Below are 19556 nucleotides of genomic sequence, written 5' to 3'. Positions count from 1 at the left end.
CATAGAAAGTTGAATTATGATATTGCTATCAGGATTTAATTGTGTAATTTTTTAGTCAAAGTTTGATACATGTTTCACGAGTAGTGGTTCGCATGAACCCATCTCTCATGAGAATAAATGGAACACTTAACGCTCATTGGATCTAGGTGATGCTCATAGAGGTGAAGCATCGCGACTTCCCAAGAGGTCACTCATCCTAGTACTACTCCAACTTGAGTGCACTTAACTACAGAGTTTCCTCCATGGTTAAACCCACTCTACTTGCAACCATATTTGCAAAACCTTCACCAAGTGTTGTGCCTTATGAACTATTCATAGAAATCCTCTTAAGCTTATCAATTAATAAGTAGGATATATTTTCCATAGCAATTCAAATTGGCATATTGTTATCAAGATTTAACTATTTATTTTTTTAGTTAAACTCATTGACCCATGTTTCATGATTAGTGGTTCACATGAAACCATCTCTCATAAGAATAAATGGAATACTTAATACTCTTGGATCTAGGTGATGCTCACATGGTGAAGCATTGGGACTTCCTGGGAGGTCCCCATCCCAGTACTACTCTAGTTTGAGTGTGCTTAAATATAGGGTTTCCTACATGGTTAAAACCACTTTGCTTGCAACCCCATTTGCAAAACCTTCACCAAGTGTTGTGCCTTATGAACCAATCATTTGAAAGCCACGTAAACTTGTCAATGAATAAAAGGGAGATATTTTCCATGACAAGTCAAATTGTAATATCGCTATCCGGTTTTAATTGTGTAGTTTTTGAGTCAAACTCATTGACCCATGTTTCATGAGTAGTGGTTCACATGAACCCATCTCTCATGGGAATAAATAGAACACTTAACACTCTTTGGATCTAGGTGATGCTCATAGAGATGAAGCCCCTAGACTTACCAAGAGGTCACCCATTCCAGTACTACTCCATCTTGAGTGTGCTTACCTATGGAGTTTCCTCCATGATTAAACTCACTCCACTTGCAACCCTGTTTGCAAAACCTTCACCAAGTGTTGTTCCTTATGAATCATTCATTAGAAAGTTCCTTAAGCTCATCAATTAAGAAGTAGGAAATATTTTCCACGGTAAGTCAAAATGTGATACTATCAGGATTTAACTATGTGGTTTTTGAGTCAAACCCATCACCCATGTTTCATGAGTAGTGATTGACACAAACCCATCTCTCATGAGAATAAATGAAACACTTAATACTCATTAAATCTAGGTAATGCTCATAGGGATGAAGCATCGGGACATCTTGGAAGTTCACCCATCCCAATACTACTCCAACTTGAGTGCACTTAACTAAGGAGTTTCCTCCATAGTTAAACTCACTTTGCTTGCAAACCCATTTGCAAAACCTTCACTAAGTGTTGTGCCTTATGAACCATTCATTAGAAATCCCCTTAAGCTCATCAATTGATAAGCATATGATTTTCCAAGGTATTTAGTGGTTGTGATAGTATTGGAGCCTAGGATAGCCCCTTCATTCTATTATATTAATGGCTAAAGGTTGGTGTTCATGATTGTGTGAATTTTAAGTCTTTACGGGAAAGGAAAAATATTTCATCATTTCTTGTTTTAATTATGAAAATATAACATGCAAAAATAATAAAATACACAAATTTAGTTATAATAAAGAAGTCTGTTTTGAAGCTAGACAATTATGTTCACTTATAGTGTAAATTGTTAATTGAAATTATTGAAGAAATAAACTAGAGTTATAGTTTTGGTATTAATCTTTGAATTATGAGGAATAAGTGTTGATATGTATAGGACTAATAAAATCACAAGATGGATACAGTAAATTCAGTGTTAGTATAAGTTGAGGCTCTATAACTAAATTAACTCTTTAGAGGCATGTGCAACAACCATATACTCTTCTTTTATGGGGATAAGAAAAGCATGGATTGTTTTTTTCTCACCCAATTCATTTCAACTCCAATCAAATAGAAAATATGGTGACTACTGGACCTTTGACTATCCAAGTCACATGCTCTATTTACACTAGCAAACCTTTGTATATTTAAAGACTAATCTATGTCATCAATAGCAAGGTGATTATTACAATAATTAGAGTTGTGTGCAAATATCTACATACCTTGTTAACAAGTTCTAGTTCTTGATATCAAATATTTCCACTACTTGGGTAACTATAAAGGATGGAATTCACTACTCTTAAGACAACAAGATCTCAAGGACCAAATCTCTCTTGATTATGTCAAATTACCTTGTAATACTCCTTCAACTCTAATATGTTTTTGATATGTGTGTTGGAAGTTAGTGAGTGTTGTAGCGACTTGTATGCTTATTTTGATAAGAGTGTGATCCTTCTTGAGGTATTGACATAATCCAGTATATTCCAACTATAATAGCTTCACATTCTAGTTTGGGAAATGATTTTTTTTTTTTTTTAAAGGTACCTTGTAGCGAGTTAGGGAGTGTTGTAGTGACTTGTATGCTTATTTTGATAAGAGTGTGATCCTTCTTGAGGTATTGACATAATCCAGTATATTCCAACTATAATAGCTTCACATTCATGTCTTATTGTATGTCTACAATATTTTAGGACCTAGATGTTGGAGCCACCTAATAGATCTCTATGTTACTATGTTAGGTACTCCTCATCAATAATTATGACTACCTTAGAAAAATTACTTATAATGACTATAGGGTCAATTGTAATACCCACCATGATGATATTGTTTAGTGGTAAAATTAAAGTGCTTTAATAGGATGTGGGCCTCCACTTCACTTGTCAAAGCATTAAAAATATGTGTGTACGGGAAGGGAAAATTTCCAAATACGATTCCTCTTGAGTCCAAACTAGATCCAAATGAAGGAATGGATGCCAATACTAAATTTGAATTGTGGAAAGGAATGAAATACAAGGAAAGACTCTCTTTAGCCCATGTGTGATAATGTGTATGCAAAATTGAACTAATTGATTAAGTATTATAAATCTAGATGTTAAGTGTACACAATCAACCTAATTAAGATACAAATTTATGGTAAAATTATAAATGGAAATGAAAGATAAATGACTCTCTTAAAATATGTTGGAGAAGTTGTGTTTTTGCTCTAAAAAGTGCAGCTCTAGACATGCGACTGAAAATCTAACTATAGATCTCTGAGCATAATGAAAAACCCAAAAAAACCTAGAAACTAATTATTTGGCCAAGGCTCAAAGAATAGGTCGACTTGGTAGAAATTCTTCTTAAAGGTTTTCCACAGAGTTGTCATCTTTTTGGGGGCACTATAACAAGGTAAACCCAAAATTTTTAGAAAGCTTTAAAGGAGTTATTTCCATGTCTACAACCAAAAATTGGCTATCCTACTCCCGCACACATCAAATTAGGGTTTTTGTTGTTGGGTGGATGAGGGCTTGCCTTGGTCAAGCCCTAGATTGAGGAATCAACCTTAAGTTGAAAATGTAAATGAAACAAGATAAATGTAAGTATTCACCTTACTTGTAAAATCCCTTAAAAATAAGGATTTTTCCTTGTTGTATGTTGTAGATGTTGAATTTGGTATGTAAAATGTAGGATATCTCCACAAGTTGTAATGGATCTACCATAACCACATCATGGAGTCATGGATATCAATGTGCATTAACGAAGAAGATGATGAATGTCTCAATGTAGATCTCCTCCCTAGATGGCCAACAATCGGCTAGATCTTGAAGAGGAAATGCTCGCAAAGATCCTTCAATGCTCTATGAAAACCCCTTTTCTAGAATGCTTGAATGTCTTGATTGAAAAGTTCAGATTTCTTATTAAAGTGTAGGATTAGATAATGGTTGCAAAATGAAAGATGGGTCCCCTCCTTAAGTGCAACTTAGGGAATGCACTTAAACTCACAATGCAAGATGCGTCCCAACTACTAGGCCATTTTAGGTACCCATGTACAATATGCAATGCAATACATGAAATGTAATCTCTCATAAAGTGGAGAAAGAGAGAAAATCTCATGGGAAAAACCCTCCTCCAAAAAGAGAGATGAAAACAAGATGTATGGATGGATGGAGTATTCAAGACCCCCCGCCCCCCACCCAAAATTGCATACATCATGTATATACAAAGAATGATTCCCCCCATAGGAAGGAAATAAGGAGACATGATATCCCCCCCATAATGAAGAAGCTCCAATGTAGATGAAGAGTACCTGCAAGCAAAATTTAATCCAATGCCTACAAGAAACATGTCTCTCCCTAGGAAGAGATGAATACATCAAATGATGGAGAAGCCACTCCATGTAAAGTGTGAGGAAGGAGGAAGAAGGTCTCCATGTATGCATCTCTAAAGATTGAATGGGTGTCTTCAAGCTCAAAGATTCTGTCACACCATCAAGCTAACCTATCAGATGTGAAAAATCAAGAGAACATGAAGAGTTGGGAAAAATAATCTCCAAAGAAGGTGAAGAAGTGTCTCGAAGAGAAACCTCCTCAGATGTATTAACCAAATCTACATTATGACACTCATCTAAAAGAGCATTCAAGAATTCATCCCACACTGCAAGATCTGAAGCATAAAGATCATCCTGTTGAATAGTATAACTTATGTCTAAAGAAGCAGGAGGTGGAGGAGTAGGAAGTTCAACACTTGTCTCAAGAAAAAAATGATTCAAGTATCCAATGTTCTCCTCACATGAATCATTCACCCTTGATAAAGGGTTAGGTACATCATGAATATCATCACCATTATCAACACAATGTGCACAAGAATACAAGTGTGATGTATGATCAACAACTCTCATAGCTATGACATCTCTAGTCTCCATGTCCCTAATATAGACATAATCAGGAGTGAACTCAACAATTTTGCCTTGTGTCACATGAGTAATTTGGTAAATGGAAAGGATATGAATGGTCAAGGATGGTCAAAAAATAACATCATTAAATGTACCCTCTTCCATAGGAATATAACCTTTCCCACAAACCTTCATGTATGTATTATTACCCATCAATATAGGTGGAGTATGACAATGATCAAATGATGAAAACATAGACTGTGAAGATGTCATATGATGAGAAGCCCCTAAATCTCGAAGCCATCTCCCTGAATCTTGACTTGAAGTAGCTACTAAGGCTTGACCTTTGGCCATGTGATCCTTTCCTTTATCAAAATTTGAATGTGAAGAAGAGAATGAAGTGGTCATTCTTGATGGTAGACCAATTTGATTCTTCTTAAGAAGATTCTTGAGTTCGTCTATCTCCTTATAACAATGATGTTCTTCATGTCCATTCTTCTTGTAATATGTACAAGTAAGCAACTCCTTCTTGGATGATTTTCCCTTATTGTTGGAGTTGTCTTCTGGTGAGAAGGTTGAGTGTTCTTTCTCTTGTTGTGAATTTTGTTGCCATGATTTTTTCTTCTTGTTAGACCCTTTTCCTTGATTCCCTTTACTAGCCACCAATGCTTTGGACTTTGAAGACTTGAGAATCCCCATGCTCATCAAGTTTGATTGTTCTACTATCAACATCTCTATGAAGGAATCAAATGAAGGCATGGTGTAGGAAGAACCTAAGGTCAACTTATGAATGCTGAAGCTTGAAAAATATAATGCATACTCTAGAGGAAGTTTTCTCATCAAATTATAGATCAATTTTTCATCCTCTATGGTAATTACACAATCCTTAACCATTGACCTTAGCTCATGTGCCTTGGTGATATAGTCTTGAATTGTATCAAACTCCTTTGGATCTAATGACATGAAATTTTCATCAAGTTCAAAACCCCTAGCTTTGTCTACTTTTGGATACAAGCTAGAAAACTTATCCCACAATTCATTTACTATTTTACAATTATCAATATGGAAGATAAGATCTTTATGTACATACTTCCTCACAGTACCAATAGCAACCTTATTGTTATGATTCCATTCGTTTAGTTTATCAGGATCAGATGGTGCAACCATGGTTCCATCAACATAATCAATTAAACCTTTTTCCATCATTTTACTCCATGCTCTAATTTTTCATGTAGCATAATTATGTGGAATTAAAAGTGGAAACCTAGCAGAACCCCTGATGCAAAATAAAAGAACACAAGAGAAAGAGAAGTGCCAACACTCAAGACACACCACCTAAATCACTCAATCAAAGAACCCCCCCAAAATGGATGGTTTTGGCATGTTATACTTAGTGTGTGTACAACTGCCACTGTCAAAATGAACCAAAGTGGACTTCTGATTTTGATGGTTACAAAAACAAATATGAAGCTATATTAGACTCAACAAGATAAGACACAAGACCTCTCAAGGGTATAATTAATTACAAGTGCCAAAATAGGTCAAAAATGACCAAATACTATGTCCACTCAAAATTACTCCAAACTAATACCAAATCTAGAAAGTAGATAAAAAATTATGCACTTTCAAAAAAAATAGCACCTAAATATGTGTCCAAATGAGCCCGAACTAAGCCTTTGAAGTTGTAAAAATTGGGATTTGTGATTTTTAGAAAAATTTAGGAACAGGGATTGCAAACAACCTGTAGCAATGTGTAGATCACGAAATTCTACCCCAAATTTTTTTCAAAAATTGCTCAAAAAAAGGAGTCCGTATGAGGGAGATATCGCTATTTGAAAATCACCTCTGTAATTATTTTTCTTGAATTGCCGTCGTCGCACCTCCAAAAAAAAAAACTCTAGATTTCACCTCAAATGTCCGATTTTGATGAAACAAGAGTCGATTTAGGGGTTTTTTGACCTTCTGAATGTGATGCCAACATTTGATTTGCACTAGCAAGCTCCAATATTTGCCTACAAAAAAAACTCTCCAATGGCTATGTAATGAAAATCCTATGGCTCTGATACTATGTAAGAATTTGGTATAGCTCTAATACCATGTACGAATTTTCCTGAGGCAAGAATGAAATGCCAAGATCTAGAAGCTCAAGAGATAGCACAAGAGAGACAAGATATGATCCAATTATTTGATATCCAATCTCATTTGATCATATATTGTCTCTCTTGTGTTGTCTCTTGAGCTTCTAGATCTTGGCATTTCATTCTTGTGCCAGGCAAATTCTTACATGGTATCAGAGAAAAACCAAATTCTTACACCTCCAAGTCTCCTTATATACTAGTTTTCAGGCAAGAAAACAATTCAAGCCAATCAAAGAGCAAGAGTTTAATATTTGAAACCCTAAGACATTTTGGGCCCTATGACTCACAAGTATTGGGGAAGAGGTCAACCTGGGTCAACCTGTTCCCAGAGAGGGGAAGAGACAAGCCCTCCAAAAGGCTCAAAGGGAGTGTAGATAGATTTGGGAAAGGTGGAAGAAAATAGAAGAAAGAGCACGTCGATCACATATGCATCGATGGTCTAGGAAGTCACTATGAGAAAGGTGCTAAAAGATCTTACAAGATAGGTGCTTTCAGTATAAGACAATACATATATCCCCTACTTTAGGAGGAATACAAGTTGCCTCAAACCAATACTAAAGTAGATCAAAAGAAAATAGATAATCTTATCATGACTTAGGAGACAAAGAAATCATCAAGCCCCCCAAGAAACTTGAGTCTTTATTGATGCAAGGTGACACAATAACTAGGGCCAAAGGCATGCCTAGTAATCAACCAACATTGCAGAGTTAACATAACATAAGAAAATCACAAGAGACAACATGAAAAAGGAGAGAGACCTAGGGATCCTTCATTGATTCATCAAATTTTCATCATACATGTCTGGTTGTGAGGCCTTCTAGGTTACAACCAATATAAAGATTTAAATATAGAAGATATCCTCCAGTTTGTGAGATCTACAATCTCCTTTTTTAGATCTAACTCTTCCCAAAAACTAATACCTAGATCTAGACCAAGACATTCTATTTATACTTACCAAAACAAATTACATAATATTCTATATCATCATATGGAGAAAGCCAACCGCATAATAGTCTAAATGCATCCCAATGATCGATCCAATACATTAAATTATGGCCTCTAATTAAATACACAAGTTGGCTCATGAATGGGAACCAAATAGACAACTCAGTGAAAGACATCATTAAACAAAAACAACAACAACAACAAAGGTCATCGAGGCACTTAGTGACTATAGAACATAAATACTTGGCAAAAAAAGAACCTAAGGCACTCGGTGAATGAAGGAAGAATCACCTCCTTCGAGCCAATCAACCTTAAAGTCACTGAGAAGGTCGAAAAGTATAATTGAGCACACATCTATCGAGAAGGATAGCAATACAATGCAAGATGCTCCTACATCAGACAACCGGGTTGAAGATAAATGACTCTCCTGAATCATGAGCACATCACAACTCGAGTTGAATCCAACATAGATTGAAAAATCCACATAAGATCTTCAACTAGCCTATCCTTCCATTTTAAAAAATACTCAAAGTAATCTTTTCCCCTTGTATTCTTACCAACTCTCCAATCTAAAATTTTATCTACCTCATCTATCTAATAATCACTTGGTATAATCATCTCATCATTAGATTCATGATACTTGTGGAAATTAGCAACATTGAATATAAGAGATATATCCATGTCATTGAGTAACTCAACTTCATAAGCATTACCACTATCAAATTTCCTCAAGATTCTATAAGGACCACATTTCTTCATCTTCAATTTACTGTTTTTGCCAATAGGAAATCTACCCTTCTTAAAATGAACCATCACCTCATCACCAACTTCAAAACTCATATGTCTCCTTGATTTATTTGCATTTTCCTTTTATTTATGATTTCTCTATTCCAACTTATGTTTCACTTCCTCGTGCAAAGACTTCATGAATTCATCAACCTTTAGCACTTCTCTTCTCATCTACAATAATATCCCTCAAATCTGATATACCTTTAGGCTGTATTCCAGTAAAAATCTCAAAAGGTGTCTTTCTAGTACTCACGTTCAATGAATTATTGTATGCAAACTCTGCTTGTGCTAACACTAAATCATTGTTGCTTGATTTATCACCTACGAAGCACCTCAACACATTACCCAAGCTTATATTCATAACCTATGTCTACCCATTAGTCTGTGGATGAAATTTAGAAGTGAACTTCAACTTAGTATCCAACTTCCTCCTCAAAGTCTTTTAGAAATAACCAACAAACGTATTGTCTCTATCAACAACAATAAACATGGTATCATGTCCTCTTTTAGTCCTCAATAATCCAAGCACAAAATCCATACTGATGTCATTCCAAGGTTTCTCAAGTGCTAAAATAGGTGTATACAATCCAGTATTTTGACTTACTCCTTTTGCAACTTGACAAACTCCACAACTCCTTGTAAACTTTTGAACATCCTTGCACAACTACGACCAATAATACTTATCTTTAAGAAAAATCAATATCTTATCAATACCAAAATGTCCATCCAATCCACCACTATGCTTCTCCTTAATTAAATTAACTCTCATAGATCCTCTTAGTATACACAACTTAATATCTTTAAACAACATACCTTCCTAAATAAAATAATCTTCATACTTACTTGGTTGATTTGGTAGATTTGGTGCTTAGCACTCTCTCCATGCCTCAAAAAAACTAGGGTTAGTGTTAGACAAATCCTTCATCTCATCAAAGCTAAGAACTTCAACCTTCATCTTGGTTAGTAAAGATCTTCTTCTGCACAATGCATTTGCAACTTGGTTAGATACTCCACTCTTATGCTTAATCACAAATGTGAAATTTTGCAAATACTCAACCCACTTCATATGTCTCTGATTCTACTTATGTTGACTTCCCAAATAGTATAAAGCCTTATGATTAGTATACAAAATACAATTCTTAGGAATCAAGTAATGTCTCCACTTATTCAAAGTTTGAATAATAGCATAGAACTCTTGATCATACTCATCAGCCTTCCTTTTAGCATCATTCATTCTCTTACTAAAGAAAGCAACATGTTTTCCTTCTTGAATCAACATAGCTCCAATGAGAAGAACCTCCTTATAGCAATATCGTGAGAATGCTCGAAATAACAGAATACAAAGTGATAGCAGAACTCAGAATAAATCTACTGATCGCAGGCCACTTCGAGGGGGTAACCTCCTTTGAGCAAGCTCAATATAATAAATTCGTCCGTGCCCATCAAGGGCCTCAACCTATTCTTATATACTGGGTACGATCTAGAAAAGTAATACTACCTATGCATGTGGGATAATAAAATAAACTCACGGGACGACTTACAAAGCATATGCGTCCAACAACTCTACTCTAACAAAATAAACAGAAGGAACACACAGGTTCCTAACATCCCCTCTCCCTTAGAAAAAAGCTTTGTCCTCAAAGCTTAAGGTGTGGAAATTGTTGTTGAATCTGAAGAAGGGGTTCCCAGGTAGCATCCTCTGGTTGCATGCCATGCCACTGAATCAAGACCTCAGAGATGGAGCGAGAGCGAAGCTGGCGAGTGCGCTGGTCAATGATTGCCACCGGTTCCAGGATAATGGATCCTTCCGTATCCATTTCAGGGAGAGTAGTTTGTGCTCTGACAGTGGTACCCAGAACTTTCTTTAGACAAGAAACATGAAAAACTGGATGAATGCGGGAAGAAGGAGGAAGTTCCAGTTTATAAGCAACTGAACCAATCTTCTGCAGAACCTAATAAGGCCCATAAAATTTTGGGGCCAGCTTATGACGCCCTTTCAGCTTTAGGGAGGATTGTTTGTATGGCTGTAGACGAAGAAAAACCATATCCCCAACTTGAAATGAGCGCTCAGAACGGTGTTGATCTGCTTGCTGTTTCATCCGATTACGGGCCATGTGAAGATTATCCTGTAAGGTACGAAGAATCTGATCCCTGCTGCGGAGAACTATGTCAACTGCCTGGACTGGTGAGCTGTTGGGAGTGTAGGGAAGGAGCACTGGAGGTGCCTGACCATAGACTGCTTCATATGGAGTCATTTTAGAGGCAGTGTGGTAAGAGGTATTGTACCACCATTCAGCTAAAGGGAGCCACTTGGCCCACTGATGTTGCTGTTCGGAAGTGAAGCAACGAAGATAAGTTTCCAAGCATTTATTGACAATTTCCGTTTGACCATCAGTTTGTGGGTGATAGCCCGAACTCATCTTCAGTTTGGTGCCAGTTTTCTGAAACAGTTCAGTCCAAAAATGACTGGTAAAAGTTGCATCACGATCAGAGACAATGGAAGAAGGGAGTCCATGAAGACGAAATATCTGGTCCATGAAGATTTGTGCAACAGAGGAGGCAGTATAGGGGTGGCTGAGGGCACAAAAGTGACTATATTTTGAGAGACGATCAACCACAACCAAGATCACTGTCTTGCCACCGGATTTAGGAAGCCCTTCAATGAAATCCATAGAAATATCAGTCCAAATCCGTGTAGGAATGGGCAATGGTTCGAGCAAGCCAGGAAGGAGGGTCGTTTCACCCTTGTGGCGTTGGCAAGTATCACATTCAGCCACCATCTGTTGAATCGTCTGTTTCATTCCTTTCCAAAAGAAGTTTCTCCTTGCTCGCTCATAAGTTTTGAGGAAGCCTGAGTGCCCTGCTGAAGGAGAAGCATGGAGTTCATAAAAAATAGCCTGATGTAGAGCTGGGTTCTGAGGAAGCACTAGCCGACCCTTGTATCGAAGAGAAGCACCATCCCAAGAGTAATGTGGTATAGCAGAAGGATTATTGGCTAGCTGGTGAATGATTTGAGATAAAGAAGAGTCACTATCATAGCCCTGCTGAACAGACGCTAACCAATTGGGAATGGGCTTAGAAATAGCGGAAAGGGAAGCTTGATTATCAAATGTGCGAGAAAGAGCATCTGCCACAATATTCTCCTTACCCTTCTTGTAGGTGATCTCATAATCATACCCCATGAGTTTGCTGACCCATTTCTGTTGTGTAGGAGAGGATACCCGTTGTTCCAGGAAGTATTTCAGACTTTGGTGATCGGTTCTGATGCAAAAATGACTCCCTAAGAGGTATGGCCGCCACTTCTGTACAGCATGCAAAATAGCCATCATTTCTTTTTCATAAGTAGAGAGGGCTAGATTCTTACCAGAGAGGGCTTTGCTAGTGAACGCAATAGGATGGTCATCTTGCAGGAGAACAGCACCCAATCCATTGCCGCAAGCATCACTCTCAATAGTGAAGGGTTTGGAAAAATCTGGCATCGCGAGAACAGGTGTACTGCACATAGCCTGTTTCAGTTGTTCAAATGCAGTCTCAGCAACAGGGGTCCAGGAGAAGGCATCCTTTTTTAACAGAGCTGTCAATGGTGCTGCAATTTTCCCGTAATCTTTGACAAACTTGCGGTAGTAGCCAGTCAACCCCAAAAAACCCCGAAGGCTCTTGAGAGTTTTAGGATGCGGCCAAGTTTTCATGGCATCTATTTTTGAAGGATCCACCCGCACTCCATGGTGTGCAACAATATGCCCGAGATACTCCACTTCCTCCTGGCCAAACACACATTTAGATAGTTTTGCACAGAGTTGATGATCAGAGAGAAGTTGCAAGACAAGCTCCAGATGATGGAGATGCTCAGCCCAAGTTTTGCTATATATGAGGATATCATCAAAGAAGACCAGAATGAATTTCCGGAGGTATGGTCGAAATATGTTATTCATCACTGCCTGAAATGTTGAAGGAGCATTCGTGAGGCCAAAGGGCATGACTAAAAATTCATAGTGACCATCATGTGTGCGGAAGGCAGTTTTAGGTATATCCTCCTCATTAACCCGAATTTGATGATACCCAAAACGAAGATCTAACTTGGAGAAAAAATGAGCCCCATGAAGTTCATCAAGAAGTTCATCAACAACTGGAATGGGAAACTTGTCCTTTATAGTGAGATGATTAAGTGCTCGGAAATCAATGCAGAGTCGCCATGACCCATCTTTTTTGCGAACAAGCAGAACTGGAGAAGAAAAGGAACTGGTACTAGGGCGAATAATACCTTGCTTCAGTAAGTCACGGACAAGTATCTCGATTTCGGTCTTCTGATGAAATGGGTAGCGGTAGGGCCTGATGTTGGGCGGAACACTGCCAGGAAGGAGCTGAATACGGTGGTCCTCTGGACGAGAAGGAGGTAATCCCACAGGTTCAGCAAATATACCAGAATACTTGTCCAAAATGTGTTGGAGATCGGCAGGAGTGCTAGAGACTGCTGATGGCTGCATCTGAATGGAATGGAGCTGAGCGATGACACCATGTGAATTCTTCTTAAGAAGTTTTTCCATACGGTGTGAACTGATGATGCTGAGAGACCCTGGTTGTAAGCCTTTCAAAGTGTGTGGGTGCCCCTCGGCTGAAAACTGCATCCAAAGTTCAGCAAAATCCCAGAGAATGGGGCCAAGAGTGCGTAACCATTGGGCACCCAAAACCACATCACAGCCACCTAAGGGTAAGGCAAACATGTCAGAGCGCATGTTATAATCTCCAATAGAGAGACGCACATTGCGACATTTCCCTTTACAAGGTAAAGTGCCCCCATTGGCAATCATGACTTCAAAGCTAGAGCAGGGATGGATAAAGCAATCAGCCTGTTTGGCTATTCGTGGATCAATGAAGTTATGAGTGCTACCAGAATCAATGAGTATAGTAAGAGGGATCTTCTTGAAGAAACCCTGGACCCGCATGGTTTGTGGAGTAGTGACTCCTGCCAAAGCATGGACAGATATCTCTGGTGGAGCTTCTAGGGAAGGAGGTTCAGGCTGGTGAGGCTCAACCTCAGCATCCACTGTTTCCTGAGCATCTACATATTCTTCCAGTTCTGGTGGAGAATCCACATCCAAGAGATAGAGCTTTTGCTGAACACATCTATGGCCCCGAGACCATTTCTCATCACAATTATAACAAAGCCCTTTGTCTCGCCTAACTCGCATCTCTGTTTCAGACAAGTGCTTGATCGGAGTAGTTCTGGGAGCTGGTATGACTGGAGGGTTGTGAGAACCTGTATTTCTGAATGGAACAAAATTAGATCTGGAGCGTTGTAGAGCACTAATCTTGTCTTCTGCTAACTTAGCCAACCCAAGGGCTTCCATCATTGTAGTAGGTCGAAACATTTTGACTTCTGAGCGAAGTGCATCCTTCAGACCACTGACAAAACAACTACGGAAGAAGTCATCAGACAAGCCCTCTGTGTGATTAGCTAATTTTTCAAACTCTGTCTGGTATTCTCTTACAGTGCCTGTTTGACGCAGTTTAGTGAGTGCTCCTGTGAAATCATCAAAGGAACTAGGGCCAAAGCGCTCCAAAATGAGGGTGCAAAATTCGCTCCACGTTGGGCCTACATTAGCCTTGATGTACCAACGGAACCATTGAAGAGCTTCATGTTCCAAATGAAAAGATGCAAGGGAGACTTTGTGGTTATCCAAAGTATTATGCAAGCTGAAATACTGCTCTGCCCTATAGATCCATCCAGTCGGATCAGAACCATCGAAGCGTGGAAAATCAAGCTTTGGTCCACGAAAATTGCCAGAAGAGGACCCAGTATCTCCTGAATGGTTTCGGCTCATGGCTGACTGCTGAAAGTTAAGACCCAGAATTTTGTCATCCAGATCTTGAAGTCTGGTTTTGAGGGATGCAATTTCCTCTTCCATGATTTTTGCTCCTGTACGCGTAACAACCATAAAACAAGGTTTTTTTTTTTTTTTTTTTTTTTGAAATGGGTAGAAGATGAGAAACAAAAACTTTTTTAGTTACGGCAAACTTGGATTTGGGTAAAACTCATATAGGAAATGGGTGTTCGACGGGTGGTGGGAGACTATCTAGGGACAAGGGAAAAAGAAAAATGAGGGTTTCAAGGGTAGGGAGGCGAAATGAGGCGAACAGTCCAAGAGGGATAAGGGAGCAAAATGAGGAATTGAATCTTGTGGCTCAGTTTGGTGGCGATTGGATGAGAGGTGAAAAAGATAGGGCAAACCCTAAAATTAGATAAATGAGGGATTTAGGGCTTTGATATGTAAAATTTGGGGTTGGGTCGCCAAGGAAGGAAGTATGCGAAATGATATTGCAGACGTTCTGCGGAAGTATGAGCAGAAACAGAAAGCAAACAAGGAAGCTACGACTAAAAAACAGAAAAATTTTTACTCTTTTTTTTTTTTTTACAACTGAAAAGAGTTATTGCAATAACAAGAGATATTAGAAGTGAGAGGAACCTGAAGGCCACGACAGAAAAAAATTTGATGTAATTTCCACCCAGCGAGCCCAAGAGAGTGCTCTGATACCAGATGAGAAGAACCTCCTTATAGCAATATCGTGAGAATGCTCGAAATAACAGAATACAAAGTGATAGCAGAACTCAGAATAAATCTACTGATCGCAGGCCACTTCGAGGGGGTAACCTCCTTTGAGCAAGCTCAATATAATAAATTCGTCCGTGCCCATCAAGGGCCTCAACCTATTCTTATATACTGGGTACGATCTAGAAAAGTAATACTACCTATGCATGTGGGATAATAAAATAAACTCACGGGACGACTTACAAAGCATATGCGTCCAACAACTCTACTCTAACAAAATAAACAGAAGGAACACACAGGTTCCTAACATCCAATTGCACTACCACTTGCATCACATTCAACTTGAAATGCTTTGTTGAAATTAGGTAAAAGCAACATGGGTAATTCAACAAACTTTTGTTTCAAAGTCTCAAAACTCTTATCAGCTCCATGTGTCCACTTGAAATACTTATCATCCCCTCTCATTGTCTCAGTCGTCATAGCATTATAGACCAAACTGAAATTCTTAATGAACTTTCTATAGAAACTAGCTAAACCATGAAATGGTCCTTCCTCACTCACATTCTTAATTGTAGGCCACTCAAGAATTATTTTTACCATCTCAAGGTCCATCTTCAAACCATCAACTTAAATCATAAATCTCAAGTACACAATCCCCTCCTCCATGAATGAACACTTTTTCAAATTAATCAACAACTTCTCCTCTTTCAATATCTCCAATGCTTGCCTAATATGCTCAATATGCTCTCCCTTAGTCTTATTAAGTGTCAAAATATCATCCAAATAAACAATCACAAACTTACCCAAGAATTTCTTCAAGTCTTCATTCACCAACCTCATAAAAGTACTTGGTGCATTAGTCAAACCAAAAGGCATAACCAACCATTCATACAAACTTTATTTTCTTTTGAAAGCAATCTTTCACTCATCACCTTCTCTGATTATGATTTGATGATACCCACTCTTCAAATTAATCTTGGCAAAACATCTTGATCCACTCAAACAATCCATTTTATCATCCATCCCCGGCATAGGAAACCTATACTTCACTTTTATCTTGTTAATAGCTCCAGAATAAATCCACATCATTCACTCAAATTCTACTTAGGTGCCAATATAGCATTTACAACTTATGGACTCGAACTTTCTCTGATCAAAATCTTTCTATAACAACTCTTGTACTTTCCTATTAAGTTCTTCATTCTCGGTATGTGTCAACCTATAAGGTTCTTTATTTGGAAAACTAGCTACAGGAATTAGATTCATACCATAACTTATACTCCTTACTGAAAGCAAACCATCAAGTACATTCTTTAAATTAATCTCCTGACCCTCAATGAGAAACTTTTTTATTTATGTTGGAACTTGGTCAATTACTATCATTACTTGGTGCATAAGGAATCACAACAAAAAAAACCTTCTCTTTTCTTGTATCTTTCACAAACTAATTTCCATTAGTCATACAAACCCGCAATGTGGTACAATGATTTTTATCAGGTGCATCTATCAAAGGTAACAAGACTTGTCTCTTTCTATTTGCCCAAATAGTATATTGATCTAACCTTCCATCATGCAATGCTTGTCTATCATACTGCCAAGGTATACCCAAAAGTATATGGCAATAATCCATAGGCATAGTGTCACACATAACTTCATCATAGTAATTCTCAATCTTGAATTTAATAAGACATTGTTCACTTACTAACAACTTATGCTTATCCTTGATCCATGCAACTCGATAGAGTTTAGGGTGTCTCATCCTCTACAAGTGCAACTTATTAACTAACTCCTCTAATGCCAAATTTTCTGAACTATCACTACCAATGATCACCTTACAACATTGTCCTACAATCCAATTTGGGAAAAACCACCAATTGCAACTAGTTACTATTTTTCACTCTTCTGAAGTGAGCCCTATTAGGACCCAACCTTGTTAAAGGTTACAAAACACATTGTAAGGTGTGACCATGTTAAAGGATTTAGTTCACCTTGTTAGGAGTGGCCTTGTTAGAGGTCTTTAGACACTTCAATCTTGAAATTCCACCTTGTTAGAGGATTTGGAAAATAGATGTTAAGTTAACTATGTTAGGAGATTTGATTCACTACTACAATTATTAGAGATTTAAAATGATATGATCTAATTGCTGATGCAAACTGTATTTGTTGATTTTATATCTATGTTCTGGCTTGAATACTTGATCCTTCTTGATTAGAATGTTCTTTTCAGCTTGGTCAACTCCTAATTTGCTTCCTTGATTTATCTTTTCAATCTCATGCATTTTCTTCTCATTCTCCTCAATTCAATCCTTAACTTGACCTTATACTTATATTTTTTACCTTGTCAAGTCAGCTTGAATACAATTTCAAACAAATGAAATTCATCCCATGAGCCAGCTAGAACTAACCAACAAAATTGATACAGGAAAATCCTTTGTTAGCCAACCCAACTCAGTCAATACTAACTTAGAAATGATTTTCCTTCAGACTTCCTTTGGTAACCAAGTGAGCTCAATTAAATCTCATTCCATGCCAAATTTTATTTGGTAACTGAGTGAGCTTGGTAGGCAGTGTCTTCTTGCAAACTCCCTTTGGTAGCTGAGTGAGCTCAGTTAACACTGGCACTAAACTTGGTAAACGCTAAGACGCTCGTCATACACTGCAGCTTCCTTTGACTCTCGAGTGAGCTCAACATACACTAATTGCTTGGTATATACTTGAAATTTGTGTAACATCAAAGACACCATACGTTGAATGATTGTATCTAACATTATATATATATACATACATACATACATACCCACACACACACACACACACACACACACACACGAAAAAAGAACATAAATCAACATGTTCTAAACTTACAAATAATAGTTTTTACAAGATCCAACAACTAACTAGCCTTGTATACCCATGAGACCATCAATCAATTACAAGACTACCAAGATGTTATGAACATGGTGAACTAGCTAACAAGATCTCTAGAACTTGTTGAAGGACACAAAAGCACAAGAATATTGTAGAAGTATTTTTCTACCCTACTATGAAGCTATTAAACTTCTCCTAAATATTTCCTAACATGAAAGATACCCAACCTGACATCAAGGACATCTAAACAAGCAAAACTAAGAGAAGTATTGAAATTGTGTTGCATAAGACATCCATATTCAATTTTCATTATTACATCATTGTTGACATCCCAATGCCTACATCTTAACATTTGAATTAATTTCAGACACATGAAAACAATCATGAAGCAAACAAAAGTATATTCATCCTAACTACATGTTCAACTAGATAAACATCTAAACATGATATATATGCAATGCTATATTTTTAACACATTACTGACTCACTTAATTTTATAGAATATATAAGTCTAAGATGAAAACATGAAGATCTTACCACTATCCTTGTGAACTAATTTGTCACTTATCAAAATAAAAAATAGAGTCCTACATTAAAAAAACAATAAATATAATAATAATACCCAATAAAAAGAAAAGAGAGTAACCCAAGCAATTATATATGACACCTAAGGATTAGTTTTAGAAGTTTATCATTTATTAAATAAATAATACAATAGGAGTAAATCATTTTTACAAATCCAATTTATTCCTTTATCTAACATATTTATATGAATCTGTTGGAAAGGCTCTCTATCTATGAAACGTTACTTCTCTAGCTTATTCGTGCATCATGACACTTGAATAAATAGAAGATTTAAACATAAATATATACAACTTAGTTAGAATGAGGTGAAACATTTTTGGGGTTTTCAAAAAAATAAAAATAGAGTTCCATTGTTGACCTACTAAATGCAGTTCAAATAGAGAAAAGAGGGATGAAAGTGGTCTAAAATAACATTGAAATACAAGTTCTCAAGACAAAAAAATTGCTACATAATACTAAGCATGATATGGTTTATAAATTTGAGAGAGATATATGAGAGAATCATAGTGGTTTAAAAAATTCAATATCTCAATGATAGTGACAACGATCCATAAAAGGAAGATAGACTCCCTTGTTCCATGCTTGGGTGTCATCCTCTTTTCTTTATGCTATTGTTCTTTCATAGCCACCCAAGCATATGTGTTAACTTAAATTGATATTGCATTTGAGACTATGTACTCTTATTGTGCATACTTAGTAGGAAAACAACTTAATACTAGGCTCCCAAGGTATAATTTGGTAGTATTAGGTCAAGAAAAATACCTGATGTGAAGTTCAAAGAGAGATTTACTTAAAGGCACTACATAAAATAGGATTGTGAGACATGCACAAAAGAGTGATTAAAAGTTTCCCTTGGATTTATACATAGGAGATATCATAAGAAACACTAGTGACAAAAAGAAGAAAAAATAATGCATTTAGTAGGTAGA

This window comes from Cupressus sempervirens, chromosome 8 (assembly GCF_028749045.1).
Source record: "Cupressus sempervirens isolate cs-2001-9-10 chromosome 8, ASM2874904v1, whole genome shotgun sequence".
NCBI classification, from domain to species: Eukaryota; Viridiplantae; Streptophyta; class Pinopsida; order Cupressales; family Cupressaceae; genus Cupressus; species Cupressus sempervirens.
The sequence above is the reverse complement of the archived record's forward strand: the minus strand, read 5'-3'. Positions refer to the sequence as shown.